The sequence below is a fragment of the Centrocercus urophasianus genome, unplaced genomic scaffold, assembly GCF_019232065.1.
Source record: "Centrocercus urophasianus isolate 14NV4802_14NV808 unplaced genomic scaffold, USGS_Curo_1.0 seq_41, whole genome shotgun sequence".
NCBI lineage: Eukaryota > Metazoa > Chordata > Aves > Galliformes > Phasianidae > Centrocercus > Centrocercus urophasianus.
This window is the reverse complement of record NW_024884989.1, coordinates 2,240,781-2,259,401: the sequence shown is the minus strand read 5'-3', so window position 1 is coordinate 2,259,401 and position 18,621 is coordinate 2,240,781.

Below are 18,621 nucleotides of genomic sequence, written 5' to 3'. Positions count from 1 at the left end.
TGAATAAATTGGGATGAACTTTGCATAAACATCCTCCTGTTGGAGGATAACCAGCTGGGTATGTCAGACGGGTACCCCTCGGTGCCTCTCCATAAAGGAAAAGCCAGGCAAATTGCTGGCGGGGAGAGCTCACACGAAAGTCACAGCCACTGCTTGTGTTAGCATTCATTTTTGCCCTGATGAAAGCAACATTCCCCGAGTGTTTCCGCGGGTAATTAACGCTTCCTCGGTGTCCTTTCGTTCTCCTATCTGCTTTGGGGAGGGGGCTCTTGGGCTCGTTAGGCTACAATGCGTTTTCGGTTCGCCGTAAGGTCGGAGCGCCGGGGCTCGGCCGGGCTCTGAGTGCCCTCTGCCGGGGAGCGCAGCCCACATCGCCCTTCATTTCCCACATTCTTCGGGCTATCGGCCCTTCTTCTCACGGGATTCTCCTAGAAAGCATAGATTGGGAAGTGCATGGGGGGGTTCATCCTGCTGGTGCTTTCCCAGCAAGGAGCAGGAGGGCAGAGACCGAACCCTGCAATGTTGCCAGGTATGTCACTCAGCAAAAAAACTGGATTTAAAGCCAAAAAGAGAAGAAGAGTGCTGTGAAACTGGAGAGCATTGTCTGCTTGGGGACAAAATGAAAGTTACAGTGTTCTATTGCCATCTCAAAGAGTCCCAGGCTAAAAGTCTTGGTGAAGGTCATTCCATCTGCACTGGAGCTGAAGCCTTGCAAAGATGGCTTTGATACTTACCCTAGAAACCCAGAGGAAAAGCTTCACACCTGGCTGCTGGCCATTTCATGGTTTTGAGGTGTATTTTTAAAAAGAAATGCCTAAATTTTGAGATATTCAGGCTAACTGGTCACTAGAACCTTCACATATATGTATATATTTTTTGTCTATTCTTTTCATAGGGCACAAGAATTGAGTAAAGTCTACACACATATCCTAAAATATTCTGTGATGAAGAGGGCTGCAGTTATTAGGAAACCCAGAGCAAACAGGACAAGTTATTCAAACTAATTATCGCACACCCCTTGTTACTAATTCCCCATGCCCAGACACCCAAACAGGTCAGAGCAAAAATGTTTTTGCAAGAAGTTCACCCACTCCTTCCCTCATCATCAAGTTCTCAGGGCCTGAACCATCTCCCACTGAAATGCATGGGCAAACTCAGAACTTTGAATGGCACGAGATCAATTCTCAGCTCTGCAGGCACAACTCAATTGGAAATGACAAGCCTTCTTCCCCTAGATATTAGTGACGTGTGTCTCTCTGGTTTGGAGAGGACAGGTTTGTTCAGGCTTCAAGGTGGGGGAAGAAGCTTTAATGTTTCCTGCTTTTTTCTTTAACTGCTACAGGGCACAAAGCTGCTATAGATCTATCTGCACACCACCAGGAAAACAGCAGCAGTTGTTTGTTTAAAGGCAACGCCAATGCACGAGGATCCCTGGAAGGAAAGGGAGCGTCAGTTCAGGAAGCCTCATTTAACCTCCCTCACATCAGCCCCTTCTGATCCTCTCTCCATAAATCCCATCAGGACTCACACCTGCTGAGCACGTGGCACACGTTCACGTCTGGCACCTACATCTCCATCCCAGCACATCCCCTCACAACTCCATCCTAGCACAGCCTACCATACCTCCATCCCTGCTGCCTCATCCTTCAGCAAGACCTGAGCCAGTAGAAAACTCTCCTCCTGCTCGAACTGGAAGGAGCTTCAGCGTGACCAGCCACAAGGCTGGGACTGTAATTGGATGCGGTCAGCTCTGACTTTATCCTTTTTATTTGCACACCTTCTAAAGGACAACATCTCATCCCTCTCCATTCCATGGTTGTCCCCTACCCAGGCAATAGAAACTCAAAGGCTGATGGCTGGCCAAGCGAGCTTTTCCCTTCAAAAACCTGCAGCTTGTGGTGAACAGCTGAAAGCTAGCTTTGCACCAAGGGCTGCTTAGTTTTAAACTAAGAGGAACAAAGTAAAACAGACCTTGAAAGCATATTCTTTCAATACAGAAAGGCTCATTCACTCTGCTGCAGTGATGGAGCAGCTTCAGCCTCTTTGGCCCTGAAAGGGCTGGGTGCAAACACATTTTTTACCCAGATAAGATCCTTCTGATTTCTGACTTCTCAAGGAATCTTTTATTCTCATTATATATTTGTGTGTGTGTACGAATAAAGGGGGAAGTATGTGAAGAAAGAAAAGGGCTTATTAGGGCTTCAAAATATGTGCCAGTGACTGCCCTAATCCCCTAAGAACCAGTGAGATTTCAGTGTCAGGCATTTCATCCAGAGCCAAAGTTTTTACTTTCCTGTTTGTTTTCCAGTTGAGTGACTCCATATTCTCATATAGGGAACATCAGAGGAATGCATCTGAAGTTACACGGAAGCACCACGTTCATCACAGGCTGATCCCAGCTCCAAATCCCCAGGGCATCGAGGTGAAAGTCCAGCCCAAGTGTGTGTTGATTTGCGTTCAGAGCAGAGATTCCTAAGCTCCCCAAGGGCAGAGAGACTCCATGTGAATACAGCCTTCTTTCTAAGCTCTTCTGAGGGGATAAACCTCTTGACTCCGTGAGTTAGTGTCAGATAAGAGGAGGTTTAGAAATGTCTCCCCAAAGTCTGGGGTTTAGCCAGCAGTGTGATTCCATTAAACAATGTAAAAACTGACATCCTAGAGAAGAATGAATCCATTCCCTTACAATCGTGTTTCCTACAGCGATCTTCAGGATCTACCTGAGCAAAACATAAAAAAACAAAGCAAATTAAGGCAAAGTCTGTGCAGCAGCTGCAGTGGAGAGCTTATACCTGAACCAAACCACTGCATGTGAGCTCTCACACTGACAGCCCCTTAATGTCCATGAATTTGTCCTCTCTCCCTTTTTCACTCCTTCCAGCAGCAGAGCGTCCACCATTTCATTACACAGGGATAAAAAATTCCTTCCAGTTATTTAAACCTTCTGACTGACAGTTTTCTCACAGGACAGTGTATTGTAGGGAGGCCAAAACACTGCCTCACTCACCTTTTCCACACCATTATCTATGCTTCTTGACCCATAGACTCTCGTGTTAAATAGAAATCAGCCTAGTCTGATCCATTCCTTGTCTGGATTTTCTCCATCTCTGCTATATCCTTTTCCAGAGTGGGAACAGACATGCACAAGGTATCTTTGCCATTTCAGTGCCACAGGCATCTGGCATGAGAAATGGGAAAAAGCTGGAGGATGCTGGCATCCAAGTAGCACCTCCCTTTGCCATCCCTGTTCCATGCCTGGGGCACAGAATTAGAAGGTGCAGAAGAAAGTCCAGCTTGGAGCTCTCCTGCAATTCCCATGGGAGCTGGGAAAGTGCAAAACAAATAATAATAACAATTACTCCAGCTGGAAAGTATTATTTCTCCTGGCTTCTTTTCTGGCTCCGGGAGAGAGCAGCTTGGAATTACATAATCAAAGTATTCATGATTGAAGAAAACAGTTTTCAACAGAGTAATTCCTCTGCAAGTGTTTTGAAGTTACTGTTACTGCTTAATACCTAAAATTAAACAATCTGTGCAATAGAGAGAAATTATTTTTAAGTGAACTAGTTTTGGTAGTGGAAGAAAGGACTCATAATAAGTAGCTTTTATTTCTGTGAGTTGTTCAAGTTCCCCATAGCAGAAAGGTACTCAAACAGCCCAATGACTGAATCATCACTGAGCTGAGATACAGGTCCTTGAAGGCCCCTGTTCACCAGGAGGAAACATAATTTGATCCAAATGGCTGCAACTGCCAGATTAGAAAAATCAAGGCTTGATCCTGCTTCTGCTGCACATCTGATAATGCATTTACCTCTGATTTCAAGGAGCAGTAGGACTTATCTTGCTTTCTAAATGAATGTCCAACTGGGACCACAAATGACTCAAAGCTTCTTACATAAAGAAATTAAGACATCTTCTGGGGCAGGGCGTTTCCTGTGTTTGCAGGTGATGCAGATCAGACCTAGCTGGGCTTCAGCCCACGTTATCAGCTTCACGGAGCACCAAAGCCACAGGCTCCTCTTCTTGGCATGAGCAACAGCTGAGCAGTCACAGGCACCTCACCCTGCCCTGGTTGCAGCCCCACAAATGCTTTTCTAAGGGCCGTGCTTCTGCTGTGCAGATCCCCTGCAGGGAGGGGAATCCTCCAGGCTGCTCCTGCAGCCAGGATGCTCCATTCCCATCAGAGCCACAAAAGTCTGACAACTCTCCAATATCACCACCTCCATTCTCAGTCTGTGACTCGCTGACACTTTTTTGGGGATGATGCTGAGTGAGGTTACAAGGTGCACACATTTGCACCGTGAGCCTCTGATTCATCACATTGAGCTTTGGGCAGGCTTGTGTTATGTGAGAATACACAGATTTAGTTCTTACTGATGGCACAAAGAAAGAGAGAGAAGATGTACTTTGTCCATCAAAGCTTGCCTCAGGCAACATATTTAATGCTGCTCTCCAGAGAGCCTTGCAGACACGAGCAGGCAAACAGCAAACGAAAAGGTCTTCTGCTCTATGGAAAACACAGGAGCTTGGCTGGTAAATATTTAATACAGGAAACTCCCCTTCCTCTCTGCCTTCTCTTCTCTATCTCTGTTCTGCTCTCTGTGGTTACAAAGGGCAAGAGCTATGGGGTGCCACAGCATTTTCCAGCTCTGGCAGTCTTCACGATGAGCCAAGCCCAACACAACTGGGAACAGTTTGTTGTGGTTCTAAATCTGTGGAGGGTGCCAGTGGAGCAAGAACATGAAGGAACGGGCTCAGGGACATCTGTGCCTTTCCATCTTCTAGATCTGTGTGTCTTCAGTGGGGATTCTGGCTGTAGAGCACAGCAGTGTACTGGAGCCTATTCTTCCCAGCTCACTGCAGGTTGCTAGACAGGCAATAATGCACAACCTGCCTGTGCTAAACTAGATGGAGAGCAGCTGGACCCCACAGCCAGGACTGTAAAATATCTGCTCATTGAAGAGCAAAACCAAGAAGCTGGAGCCATTGGGAACAAACCTGGGGGCAGATTTCCCAAATAAAGAGAAGAATGCCAGTTGTTGGTGAAAGAAGTGATTCATTGAAGTGGTGCTTTCAGCACAGCTTTATTCTGGGGAAAGGAAAAATGAAATAACACACGTGTGGTGGCAGCTGGGAGAGTTGTGCTTCAGTGGAGCAGGAATGAAACATCTGACTTTTGGAGGGACCTTTTCCTAGTAAAAGGGTTTTCAAGCACTGATCAAGTAGGACTTTCAAGGGGACCCAAAGGAATGTATGTATAACTAATCCATATTTATGTACATGTACAAATGTTATTTCAGGGGGTTATGTAGTTTTGATCTACTTCCAAACTGAAAAGAAGGATGCAGCCATTCAGGCACAAATAATTCTCATTACAGCTGTGCTAACTGTGCTTCCCAGCACTCTAGAGAGGAAGCAGCATTTCTGCATGGTGACCATCTGTTCTTCCCACCGTGCCCAAATTTGCAAGGGAGGATCTCAACCAGCGCTTGTCCCATGCCTGTCACCCAATGTCCATCCCAGACTTCCTGGCTGGATCCCAGCACCCTCCAACTCTCCCTAGCCTAAGCAATAGCAGTTCTGCATCACAAAGAGGACAGGGGGGGTTGGAATAAAGGCAGAAGTTGAAGCATTCATGTATGCCACCAGCATTTGCATGACCCCTGTCCCTCATTGCAAGCAAATGAAGAACTGGAGCTTCACTTCTGGAAGCACTGCAGCCCCTCTCACCATGGCCGCAGCAGAGATGCTTATTTGTCCCTCATGTGTAGAGGAAAGTCATGTTTTAGGAAAAAGAAAGCAATTTGAAAAATCAAAATAGATTCAAGCTACAAATCGGGCTCTTCACTCAGTTAATAATTAATGTTGCAGTTGGGTGGTTTTCAGTGGGGGAAAAGCACTGGGATTTCTTTGCTAAAGATTGACTACGTGAAATGTAGTGCGTCAGGAAGAAAAAAAAAAAAAAGGAAAGCTATTTTGCTGAATATTTCAACATCTGGAGCCACTTAGTGGCAGGAAAAAGCAACTTCTTGAGAAGCACTTTTGATCTAGAGCAGTGGTTTTAAACCTTTTTCTATTTACAGACCCATAAAATTTCTCTCTGCTTAACAAATATAAGCCTACTGACAATCAGCTCTCCCATCACAGTCATCCCTGAAGATGTTCAAACACGAAAAAGCAGAGCAGAGCTTCCTTTGTCCTGTGCAAGCTCACATCTCCTGGACTGCTTCACTTTCCAGGGCAGGCAGTTGGTCACTCCATTACAAGATAATCTGCAGAAATGTGGCCGTGGCATGGTCTTTTTTGTCAGGTGAGACTGTTGTTATCTGTAGGACTGGTAAATGCCAGGCATGTGTTACCCTGATAGAGCTGCTTGGCTTTGCTTGCAGAGCAATCAGCAGCTTTCTGCCTTCAAAGCCTATCGCAGAGCTGCTGCACACAACAGAGCTAATTCAAATGTCATCTCTTCCACCTCCTAGAGTCAGCAGTGCTTGGCTTTGCAGCCACCAAGTTCCACTGGCCCAGGCTGGGCTGCTTTGGTAGAAACACCTTGGGCTCAGGGCAAATCCTGGGGGCTCTTTTTGCCCCGGCAGAAATCAAGCCAAGCAAGGGAGAAAACTCAACTGGAGAAACAACTCTGCAGGCTGCAGCACCTGCAGGCACAGAACCTAGGCACCATCCTCACCCCCTGATGAGTTTTCCCTCGTGTCACTTCCTCATGGTGCTTGGACCTCTCCCCCATTCCCAGCCACAGCTTTGGGTCTGATCTTAATTTCTCTGCTTATAACGTCAATACACTGTTAAGGGATAGATTGACCTCCTGCATCGTACTTCACTGTGACAGGGTAGGGTGAGTTTGGTTCTAAGTTGTCCTGGGGGAGTGTTTCTTACTTATTTGAGAAACAACTCTGCCTCTAACTAATTAAGGATTTGTTAGCATATCACTGGTACACCTACTCAGAGGTCTTCTAGGGAAACACATGACAAACAACTGCTTTGCCCAGCAAGGAGCAGCATAGATCAGGTCTTTGTTTCCACCGTATTTCTTCTCAGTGCATTTGATTAGTCTGGTTAATTGAACATGTAACACAGACCATTATCATGCATCAGCAAAAGAGATTTTATGATTCAAACAAATATGGCCATTATTAGCTGTTTCTGACATAACAAACAGAACGATTAGCTTTGGAGACGCAGCACTTAATGGATGGCTTGGATGGCTTTTTGGTAAATTGGCTGTTTAATCAGTTGTTCTTTCTTTAATGTAAAAAGAGCCCTCCTTCAGTAGCTGTCTTTACACATGCAATATGGGACTGCAAGGGGACAAAATCCACAGCACTGCTGGAGGGTTTGTGTAATACAAATATTTTTTGTTACTTCAGATTTGCCTGCCACAAGGGGAATCCAACGAGCACACACCCCTTACAGCACTGCAGACCAACTCCAACCACTCCTAGACACATTTAGTAAGAGCCCAATGAAAACTAATTAGCAAATGTACTCAGTTGAACGGAGCTAAACCCAGCCAGCTGCAGCACACACCTCTGTTTGTACTGGGCAGCCTTTCAGCACGCTCACCCCTTGCCTCTCCCCTCAAAACTGCTCTAGTTTTCAGTTCAGACAGTGGTGCCTTGTCTGTAGAACATCGTGCTGGTTTTGCGATGCCAATGTTATGTGCACTGCCCTGCTAGTACAACAGGGCAAGAACTGACTGTCTATTTCCCCCTATGCCCGAGGTGTTCACCACATCGTAGTGCCTGCTGGAGATGGAGGAGGAGCAGAGCATGTTTCTGCTATGCTTGTGTAGGGTGATGGATTGAAGCTTTCTTGCTAGGATGGCACTACTCACCTGGGAAAAAGAACAACCTGCTCAAGAGCCTGGTGCTTTCACTGCTCTATGCACACTGCACAGAAGGGCTTTGATATGACTCTACGAGATATATTGACAACATGAGACAAAAATACTGAGCATCCACCTTGACAGGCACTTAAAGACATTAATAATTCTTTGTAGTCTTAACTTCATCAGCTCCTTATGATTTGAAAAACGTGGTTGAGAAAACTGAACTTTTCATAGGAAAGAATGAGTTTCAAGATCTTTCTTGCTTAAAACACAGATCCAAGCACTAAGATGGTGCTTCAAGTGGTTTTAAAAATAGGAAGTCGTGGTTTCATGCAATTTCCAGTTGCAACAGTTTAAAAACTTTCCATTAGAAAGTATTTTGCTTATGTACTAAAATTAATATGTTTATTCCCAGATATTTTGGATTGTAAATGCGTTCTTTGGACTTCCCAACCAGTTTCAAGTAATTTTTGTTTAGTGTAAGACATTCTTACAGAAGGGCAGGCCACTTCACTTTGGGTTTGTTTTTGAAGCCAAGTACTTGGGTGAAACATGGTGGCTGTGTCCTGGGAAGTGAAGTTCAGTAATTTTTTTCTTACATCTTTAGCATCTGTACACTTGTCTATTTGCACAACCTGAATACAGGGCTATATTCAGTGGTGCTATTCACATGCACATGAATGGGAAAAACGCATTGCTTAAGCATCTGCTGGGTTGTAGCCACTCAAATTGAGAGCTGGCCAAATAACCAGCGAATTGGAGTACGCATCTGCATTGAGACCCTGAGTGCTACTGAGATCCAGAAGAGACTGCACACGGATTAAGTTGGAGCATAATACAAAGCAGAGGATTATTCTCTGCTTGGTCAATATTTTCACACTTACAACTGACAAAGCTTCAGTCAGTACAGCCAATTTTGCTTTCAAAGTAGCTCAAATTGCTTCATGATATTCAGCAGGCAGTGAGGAACTTCCCACAGAGACAGGTCTCCCAGCAACTGTTCAATTTTTGACCCAACTCTTTCGTGTTTCTGATTGATTCCATGACTGTTATTTACCATGGAGAGAGAGGCACACTACGAAGTAACAGCCTCCATCCTTACGTGCCAGAATGTTGATTTGTGAATATTACCCTGTTACCCAAGGTTAGCTGGTCTCAGACAGATTTCAGCTGTTGTATAAAAACTGAGATCTACCAGAGAGTCTAATAACCCTGTGAGTGCTCAATATATCTAAGATGCTGGGCAAGAATGAGTTCCTCTTATCCTGGTAATATTACTAATACATAGTGGATGCTGGCAAGATCTGGGGACACTGGGACATTTCACTTTTAAAGGAAAGAATTTGGATTTTATTGGAGTAAAGATAGACAAAACACAGGAAATAAATTGTAACGTGTGACAGAAATAGTTTTTAAGAATAGAATGGATCCAATGCAGGAACAGTTTACAGAGAAATAGGGAACTAAAGTACTAATCAATCCTGGTATGGAAGCCAGCATTGTATCTACTCCAAGGACACTGAGACTACATAAGGTCTTAAAAGGAACATTTAAATTGGAGCTTAGGAGGTCCAATTCTGGACACAAATGTGGATTTGATTTGCTAATTCTCATCATCTTCAGGTTTTGTTTTGTTTTCCACCAAGCTGATAGTTGTCAGTACGTGTATAAGAGCTTTTACCAGTTTTCATCAAATCTGTTGGAAATGAAGATGCTCACCGTCTTCAGAAAGATGCTGAACTGTTCACATCATCTCCCAAGTGATGATGTAGCAGGTCTCGATTTATTCCACCCAGAGAAAGTCTTTGATGTCTATAGGGTGGTCACTAGTTCATCCTGTGATTATTTTCTTGTCAATGGAGAAAAGCACCTCCAGACTGCCTTTGAGATCCATAATGAGCCCAATTGATCCCTCCTATGTTCCTATCTCCATCTCTCATAGGAAAACTGCAAGACAGTATGCTCCCTGACCTGTCACATTTGTTGCTGATGGTTGCTTCTCATTGCACAATGAGAGAAGAAACCTGAATGCTGAAGTCTTTCTAATCAAGAGTACAAAGAAACACAAGATCCACAAGACTGAAGGAATTCACACTGAGGTTGTGTGCATGAAATGGCATGTAAGATTCCAGATGCTCTGAACGATCTGAAAATGATTCTTTAATATTTAATTAAACTGACACCCCCAAACATTTCATGAATATGTGCAGGTTTATCACCAGAACAGGTCCCAAACCAATGCTGAGCTTCTTCAGTGAAAGACAACATTTTGACCTCTGGATTACATGGACACAGAATCTGGAACCATGAAGAAAAAGTGCCTCATCTTCTCTCACCATTCATTACTCCATTGGAGGAATCTCTGAACTTCAAAACTTCTCACCTTTAATTCCCTTCCCCATTTTGCTGCAGAAATCAACTTCTGTTTACTCAATGCTGCCTACAAACACAGACACTTGAACAAAGAGCTCACAAGTTTATGCTCCAGATCTCTGGATTGCACAGCACTCCTGCTATTGTCAAGTTTTGCACAAAGCCCTAACAGAGACAAAATGCTTGATGCTAGGAAAAGCTGGTTTCAACCTGCAGAACATCCTCTACATATTATTTTCTGCCCAGCACCATCTCTGCCCTACAACAACACATCTCCAAAGTTTCAGGTCTTTCTCAGATTACACACCCCACTTGGAAAAAAAAGTTAATGCAAACAATTAACATAGAAACCCAATTTAACAAATACTTTCATTCATTGCATTGGAGCCCCACATTTGAGCAGGCACTGAGCCATATTTCCTGTCTCCTTCACTCACCCTCCCTCATGCAGACACTCAGTGGAAACACTTAGGTCACAAATTCACACCCATGCTGTTGGGGAGAAGTTCCCAGACTTACCTAAATTTTTCACTTTTTTCTTTTTGATGCGTGAGTGGTAGTGAGGAGTGTCAGCTGGAAGCCCTAGAAGCTTCAAACCTCTGTTTTCTCACACAGAACAAACCTGCTCATAGACATAGCCCTGAGTAACACCAGTATGTGAATCCTTGGGTTTCTCCATCTCTCTTCAGTCAGCAGAGTCACATCTAAGGACCAAAGGGTAAATCCCCACTCTTCCTAGGCTGCAGGCTCTCTGCCAACAGATGCATGCTGTGCCACAATGCAAAATGGAAGTGCCAGTTCCCCCCCATGTTGCCCTCCAGGAGCTATCTTGCCTGCAGCTTGCTAGGGACACAGATGTAAAAGGATGCTCTGGGTGATTATTGCCTTTATGGCCTTTCCTCCAAGTGCAAGGAGGACAGAAATAGCAAGAACACTCTTTGTGACTGAGTTAAGGAGGGCTGTAAGATCCTCTGCAGTGAAAACATGATGTTCCCACCACAATCCGGTCAGAAGGCTCCCTTCTCTTCTCGCGTTTACCTTGGAATCAGGGCTCGGAGTTTCAGCACCACGGCCAGAGGTCGGAGCGGAGCAGCTCTGCTGCGCGAGGTTCCCTTGCAGGCAGCTCAGCCGAACCCGCAGCCGTGATCTCCAGCAGAGCCCACCCAGCCTTGACCCTTCAGCCGTGGGTGTATGGCAACGAACAGCCAGGGGAGAGGCAGCAGTTCATCCATAACCCATTGACTGTGCTGCAAAACACAGCTAACTCCCCACACAGACACCAACAGCATCAGCAGAGAAGTGACTATCCATTATGACCTATTTATTTTTGTAGTTGACTGACAAATGTTAATAAAAAAGGCAGGCCCAGTCACTTTAAACCAAATACAATAAAAAATACCCTTGAAAGAATTTTATGGCCTGCTTCACTCCAGGCCAGAAATATAAAAGGGCAGAAATGATGGAGCTGGATTAGAAATGAGCAAATACAGCTATAGTAAAACAAGATCCATTAAAAAGTAACATCTTGATGGAGGTCAAAAATACATGAATGCTGTGTTGTTTGGATGACTGCCATCCTGAGGATGGGCTGCTGGACAGGCACTGTAAATTATCAGAAGTGCCCGCTTCTACCAACAGAAGCCAACACTCCCGAAGAGATGGCAAGGCTGTGTTCCTCTCTACCTTGATATATTTAATATAGTGAAAGGCAGTAACTGGTTTGACTTGACTGGGCAGGGGAAAGGTAAAATAACTCTTCAGAAGATTATAATCCAATTCCTTCGCAAAAGAAATAAATCTCCATTACTGCCATATACCTATCCTGCAGTTTCCAATTGGCCTCCACGTCAAAGGAACTGCTTTTATGATGGATCCAGGGCATTTATTATGACAACACAAAGCATAAACACTGTCCAGCATAAAGTGACTTGAGAGCTCTAATTTCAAGATAAATGCAGTAAGAGAAAGGAACATTTCTACACTAGGGGAATGAAGCTAGTTTACCAGATTATGGTGGAAGTATGAAGTTTTCACTACAGAGTCTCACACTCATTAACTCAGTCATGAGGAATATTGTTGCTATTCCAATTACCCTCTTCCTTCCCCCAGAAAAATATATGCTTCTTGTACATGTAGGAAAGGTCATAAAGGCAATAACCACCTAGAGCATCCTTTCACAATATCAGTCTCATCTCTCTTGGGAAAAGATTTAAAATGCAAACAGTGCTGAAGTCCTGCTTGCCAGAGCCCTTAGTGTCCAGTAGAGTATGACTTAGAAAGCTCACCACCCAAAGTGCCTGAGGACACACACCTGCTTACCAGCAAAATATAACTTACACCAGAGAGCTTTCCTGCTCCTCTCTGAAACCATTCCCTGGTGGCACCTGGACTCATCCTCTTCACCCCTCCTGTTGCAGCAATGCAGGAAAGCCTAAACTCGCCCAATCCTGAGCAACTCTGTGAATAGGGCTCCCCAGGCAGAGGCATTCATGGGGAAGCAGCAAGTTAGTCTTAATTCCCTAAGGCTGGTGCTGCTAGGTAGGGTGAGGACCTGGTCTGTCTCCTTGTAGATGGCTTAGAGAAGCTTCCCTTGATGTCTCTATTCTCTGTTTGAGAGTTCCAGCTGAAGAAGAGGACTCTCTCCTTCTGGAGACCACAGTCTGAGGTCCGAGACACTCTTATATCCTCTGAAGGGATTGTGATGATTTAATCTCAGCAAAAATCTGAAACTCCCAACTTGAAATATCCCTAGTCCAAGACCTGTGTGTCCAAGGGGAGAGCTCAGCTGCCTTTAAAAGCAGCTCCCAGACACTGTGGTGCACAGAACCTGCTCCCTTTCTCACCAGTCAGGCATGCTACACAAAGCTTTGTGGATTAAGGTCCCCCTGGCACAAGAAGCTGTAATTTGTGGATCCCATCCCAGTCTGCATGCATGGCAAGCTTTCAGCTGCCTGGCCCCTCCACGCTGAGGGTTTTGCTGCATAGGCAGGAGTACAGCTTACAGGTTCTGTGGGAACATTGCAGCCACAAACTCTGGTGCCTCTCGAGTTTAGGAGCCCCTAAGGTTAGGCTCCAACTAAAGGGGGTTTTCAGGATGGTAGCTTTGGATTTAGGTGCCTGAATTCCATCTACAAAATTATTTTTTAATTGGGTCCAGATCCTTAACACCTCTACAGTCCCAGCCCTTAGCAATAAAAATCCAATTACCCAAGACTGGAATTTTTTTTTTTACACTGAAGCACACATGAACTCTAAAGCCCATTCTCCACATAGGGACTCAGTGGCACTTAAGTATGTGCTTAAAGCTACAGTTAGGTAGGTGATTTTCTAAAAAAGCTGAATACAGGGATACTCATGGCATACAACCCTGCATCCTGGCCATCTCTCAAATTCTCCCTCCTGCTGTAACCAAGCTCTAATCTGATTTTCACCCCAGGCAGCCATAAGGTCAGCATCTAGCTCCAAGCACAAGATATCAGTTCATCCAGACTGCTGTGTTTCCCTCTCATGCCAAATGCTATGTTTTTTCTGCCCTTCTCCAACAGAAGGCAGAAGATGAAACGCAGGAGATGGGAGAGAAATTGAAAACTGCTAATCTCTCATTTCAGCTTGATAATTTCCTTTGGCCTTTGGGGTATTAAAACAAGACACTTTCAGACTGCATTAAAAAAGGCTTCAAATCTTTGATTGACAACTCTCTTAATAACTTTTTTTCTTTGCAGAAGGCATTACATTCAGTTAATCTTTAAATGAAGTCAATTACTGCTTCTATCTCTAAGATCAAATGCTCCCTTAACCATACGGGGGAGAAAAAGACACTGTTTATATGTATTTCAGTCTAGTTTGGCAACTGATGATACAAAGCAGAAATAGAGAATGTTGTACTTCATCACCCAAGTTGATATGATGAAAACCTTTGGGCCACCTTTTCTTCACCTACCAGCACTCACATTTACAACACGTTTCTTCGTGAAAGACTTCAGAACCCGTAAAGACCAATCAGTCACGTTCATATTGCAAAGGTGCCTCTTTAATTTCAAATGACACAAGCTGCACCAGCAGACCTCTGTGTGAAAAGGTTTTCCTTGCTGCTGCAACAGGAACAGCCTCGGTGCCTGCAGCTAAGCAGATTGCCAGCACTCCGTGTTTTTCTGTCTGCTCTGAGTATGTGACAGGGCTTTGCACCACTCACTTTCACCAAGGCTCCTTGAAGAATTCTTCTAGAGATGATTTTCCTCTTCTAAGAGAGAGCTGATTTAATGAAATTAAGCCCCTTTGCAAGTGTAAATTCACTTTTTGATGGGAAAACAGCAAAGCGTTCTGCTCTGATAAGCTCAAAATGCTGTGCCTGGACTTTGATATCACAAGCAATCAAAGTACACGCAAACAATGAAATCCAATTAAAAACAAAACAAGATTGTATCAAAACTATGTGTTCTGATTACACTGAAATGAGATACCACAACAGTGGCAAAACTCACTAGCAATATTTAGAAACATGGTGATTTTTTTTTTTTTTAAATGAAGAGCTTGATCAAACCAAATTCTATTTTTTTTTTTCCTTTTGAGTTCAGGTCAATAGTACCCTTCCATGTCCAAGAAGCCCCTTGGCCCATGCTGAGGCATCCATGAGAGGATGCTGAGCACCACAGAGCTGCCTAAATCACATTTCAGTGTCTGAATGAGGGCTCTGAACGTTGTGCAACTACAGACAAGACGCAGTTTGATGACAGCAATCCTGCTCCTATGGGCATACAGAAAACCCTGCTCACTTCTTCCAGTGAACGGGGCATTACCAAAAGGAAGGCTTTGGGTTTCCCAGCTCCAATGGGACGAGATGTCCTGCCACAAATGGAGATCCTGCACCGAGCCAGGGGCTAACAGCTACACCAGTCCCAGGTCTTGGACCAGCTGACACTGATATCCCACTTTCTACAGATCAGCCTCCTGCACTTGAAGACTAGCAATCTAAAATCAGCAAATTACATGAAAGCCTTGCATTCTCAGGCATGAGATGTGTTTCATCCAGTCTGCAGACCTACTAGTTCAGATGAACCTTTCCTGAGACCCTCTACTAGAGAAGCCTACAGAGGTTCTCCTTTCAACCAGGGCAACATCAGTGTGTGCATTCAGTGAGCTTTGTGCCTGTGCAGTTAATGCAGCAAGGAAAAGGGGGTTCAAGCCAGGTGTGAGCTAACAGAGCCTGCTTCTCTGCATCAAGCAGCCTGCACTGGTTTACCCAAACCAACAAAAAACCCTGTATTTTTGCTCAAACAAATACCGTTTATTTAGCAAGAGGGTCTCCTAAGATCTCTTCCCAGTGAACACAAGCCTTCTTTGGGATTCCTTCCTTTGGGGCAAGTAGGATATTAACCATACTACCCAAACTCCCCCCAACCTTGGACGTGCCAAAGGCCAGGCTGCATTGAGCCCTGGGCAGCTTGATCTAGTGTGGGACAACCAGCCCATGGATGGGTGAGTTGCAGGTGGGCAATCTTTATGGTCCCTTCCAATCTAAGCCATTCTGCAATTCTGTAATACCCTAAGAGCTGTGCAAGAGGATTCCCCCCAAGCAACCCCCAACCTCAGTGTGCAGGGAGCATCCTCTTCACACACTGAAGTGTCCAGGATCCCTTTAAAGATGCACTGGAGCTACCACTCCTCCCTCCTACTTGTGATGCGGGACTCCATGGCCAGCACCCCCTGGCTCCCACCTGCACTTGATGACCAGGGCAAGAGGAGGTGATATGCACCTCTATCACTCTGCAATCAGACTCTCCAGGCAGTCCCTCTCCGGGGCTCTGTTTTCCTTTCCAGTAGCAGTCCCTGACTGCGAGCAGGCAGGGCAGCACTGTGAGCTGTTCCCATCCCTGCCATCTCAGTGGGTTTGCAGCAGGTGCCCCACTGCCGCCAGGCAGTCTGCAGGCAGCAGCTGTCTGTCCCAATGGATGCCTGGACATCAAGTGCAAGGCCACATGTCACCGGGACAGGCAAATGCCACCACTGCCTCCTCTCTAATCTGAGATAATTCCCTCTTAGAAACATGATCAGGCTTGCACAGACCGGCATCAAGATCCTGGATAGACCAGGTGGAAAAGATTGCTTGGATTTCTCTGTTAAATCATGATGGGGCTTGTTTGCCTCCTAACAGCCAGGCCAGCAAGAAAACAAGTGACAAGTCCATGAAATATTCTAATCTCTTCTGTTTTCTCAGCACATCCCTTGAAGGAGCTTGCAAGCACTCAGTGGAACATGTGCTGCCTGCTGAGCACAGACATGGCAAGAGGGATTCAGCCTTTTCTCAGCTAACTTGCATGAGGATTTTTGCTGACCTCATTTCCTCTGTGGTTACTGCTGGGAGTTCTGCAGCAGGTGAGAGGGGGAAGAAGGCAAGCAGCAGGACATACAGCCAACCTTGAATGTCCCTTGTAACTACTGAAAGCTGATGGAAAGTTATCTGTGTATCAGACGTGGAACAGTGTTTGTACATGTGAGACCTTTAATGAATGAGCTCACTGCAGCACTACAGCCATGGGATGGAGTTGACATCAAAGCATTGCAATGGTTTTAATAGAGAATGTGCAAAATACCTCCCTTAGTGCAACCACATATCAGGGATTGACACAGAAATCAATAACAAAGCTCTTAATGGGTTATGAAGATGACCACAATGCTGTCTTCAGCCTCAAATTCTGTTAAAGGACGTGAGGGGGAGAACATAAACAGTCATCACTGGGAGAAGCAAAGAATTTACCCTACTTCTGCAAGTGCAAAAACTTGAAAAACAAAGACAAGAACAACAAAAAACCAAACAGCTAATGTACCAGTAACATACACCAGAACTGAGTGAATATTTGCTCTTCAGGAGCAAACCAGCAGTGGTGGAAAAGCTACATAGTTCATCTAAGGTCAAAAACAAGTCTAGTGCTAAGATCATAACCCACCAAGGCTCCCACAGCTGTTCTCCAGCAATGGGGCTGGAAAGTGAGTGCAGGTAAGAGGTTAAGACAAGGACAACCCAAGTGCTGTGGCTCATTTGTGAAATCCAGGGCAAGGCAGTATCAGACTGTTTTCAATCACATTTGCTTGGCAGGCTCCACTCAGCAGATTTCACCCCATGCTCTACAGATCATTTCTGATCAACGTGAGAACAGCTGCATTCTTACCTTCACTGATGTAGTTCAGTGCTCAGAAACAAGAAATGCTGATGTTGCTTTTGGCCCGAAGAATTTTTGTATCTATTAACCCACGTTATTTGATAGTGATTGGAAAGTAGGACCACAGTCACAGAGCAGAACATTACTGACATTTTCTCTGGTGAGATGTCAGTACTCTGAGAATTTCTGATGGAGAAAGTGTAAGGCAGGTGGCATCCCTTCTGCACCTTATAATGTTCACCCACAGACAGCGGAAGTCTGTCACTGCAGAAGCAAAGAACCATTGGTTGGATGTCAGAGAGAGTTCTAGTTCCACGTCTCACTCACCAGGACTAACAGGAGCAGCAGAGCAGCAATAACAGCCTCATAGAGCCAGATGTAGGGCTCCAACAAAGTCAGGTCTCCAAGGATGGGCAGTCCACTCCTCCACCAGTTTCAACCTGCACTACCCAGTGAGCATTCCTTCCCAAATATCACTCAAATGATGTTCAGAGCATCATTTTTTGGCAACGCCTCCTGTCACATCATTTCTCATTACCAAGTGAGGAAGAGCTTGGCTCTGATATCTTTAGTACTGTCTGTCAGAGTATTTGTAGACTGCTAGCAGGTCATCCTTCAGGAGTTGCCAGGAGGCCACTGGTGTGTAAACATGCTCTGGTGGCAAATCCTAACTGCCACGGGTCCTGACTCTCCCATTGCTCCCAATGCCTACAAGATGATGAGCTTCCTTGCACATACAAACTGGCTTCCAGGTGGGAGAATTACACTGATAACAGAAAAGTAACTACTGCTGGCAAGCTGTGGATGTGACCCAATGCACAAGATGTCACTTCATGCTGGGCAAATCTCTACAATTATTGAACACCAGATGCAGACACCAGCCCCAGATCACCTCTTGATCCATCTGTGCCTTCTTAACACGTACCAATCTTCTCTCTCCCCACTTTTTTCCCCATACCACCTTCTTTTACCACCCCTCTGCACAGCATTTTTTCTTACAACAAGCAGATTTGCTCCATTTTGAGGGAGCAAGAGAGGAGCTCTGTGTGGTGCAGGAACCTGAAGGTTGGCAGTAAAAAATAAAATCAGGATGCCATAAAGTTATCAACATCAACAAAGTGAAGAGCTAAAAAAAAAAAAAGCCAGCAGCAATTTCCAGCCTCCTCTGCTGGTGTTCATTATGCATGCACAGCACAGAAATTTTCAAGAACTTTCTTTCAAATGGTCCTGTTTAAATGTATAAAATGTGTA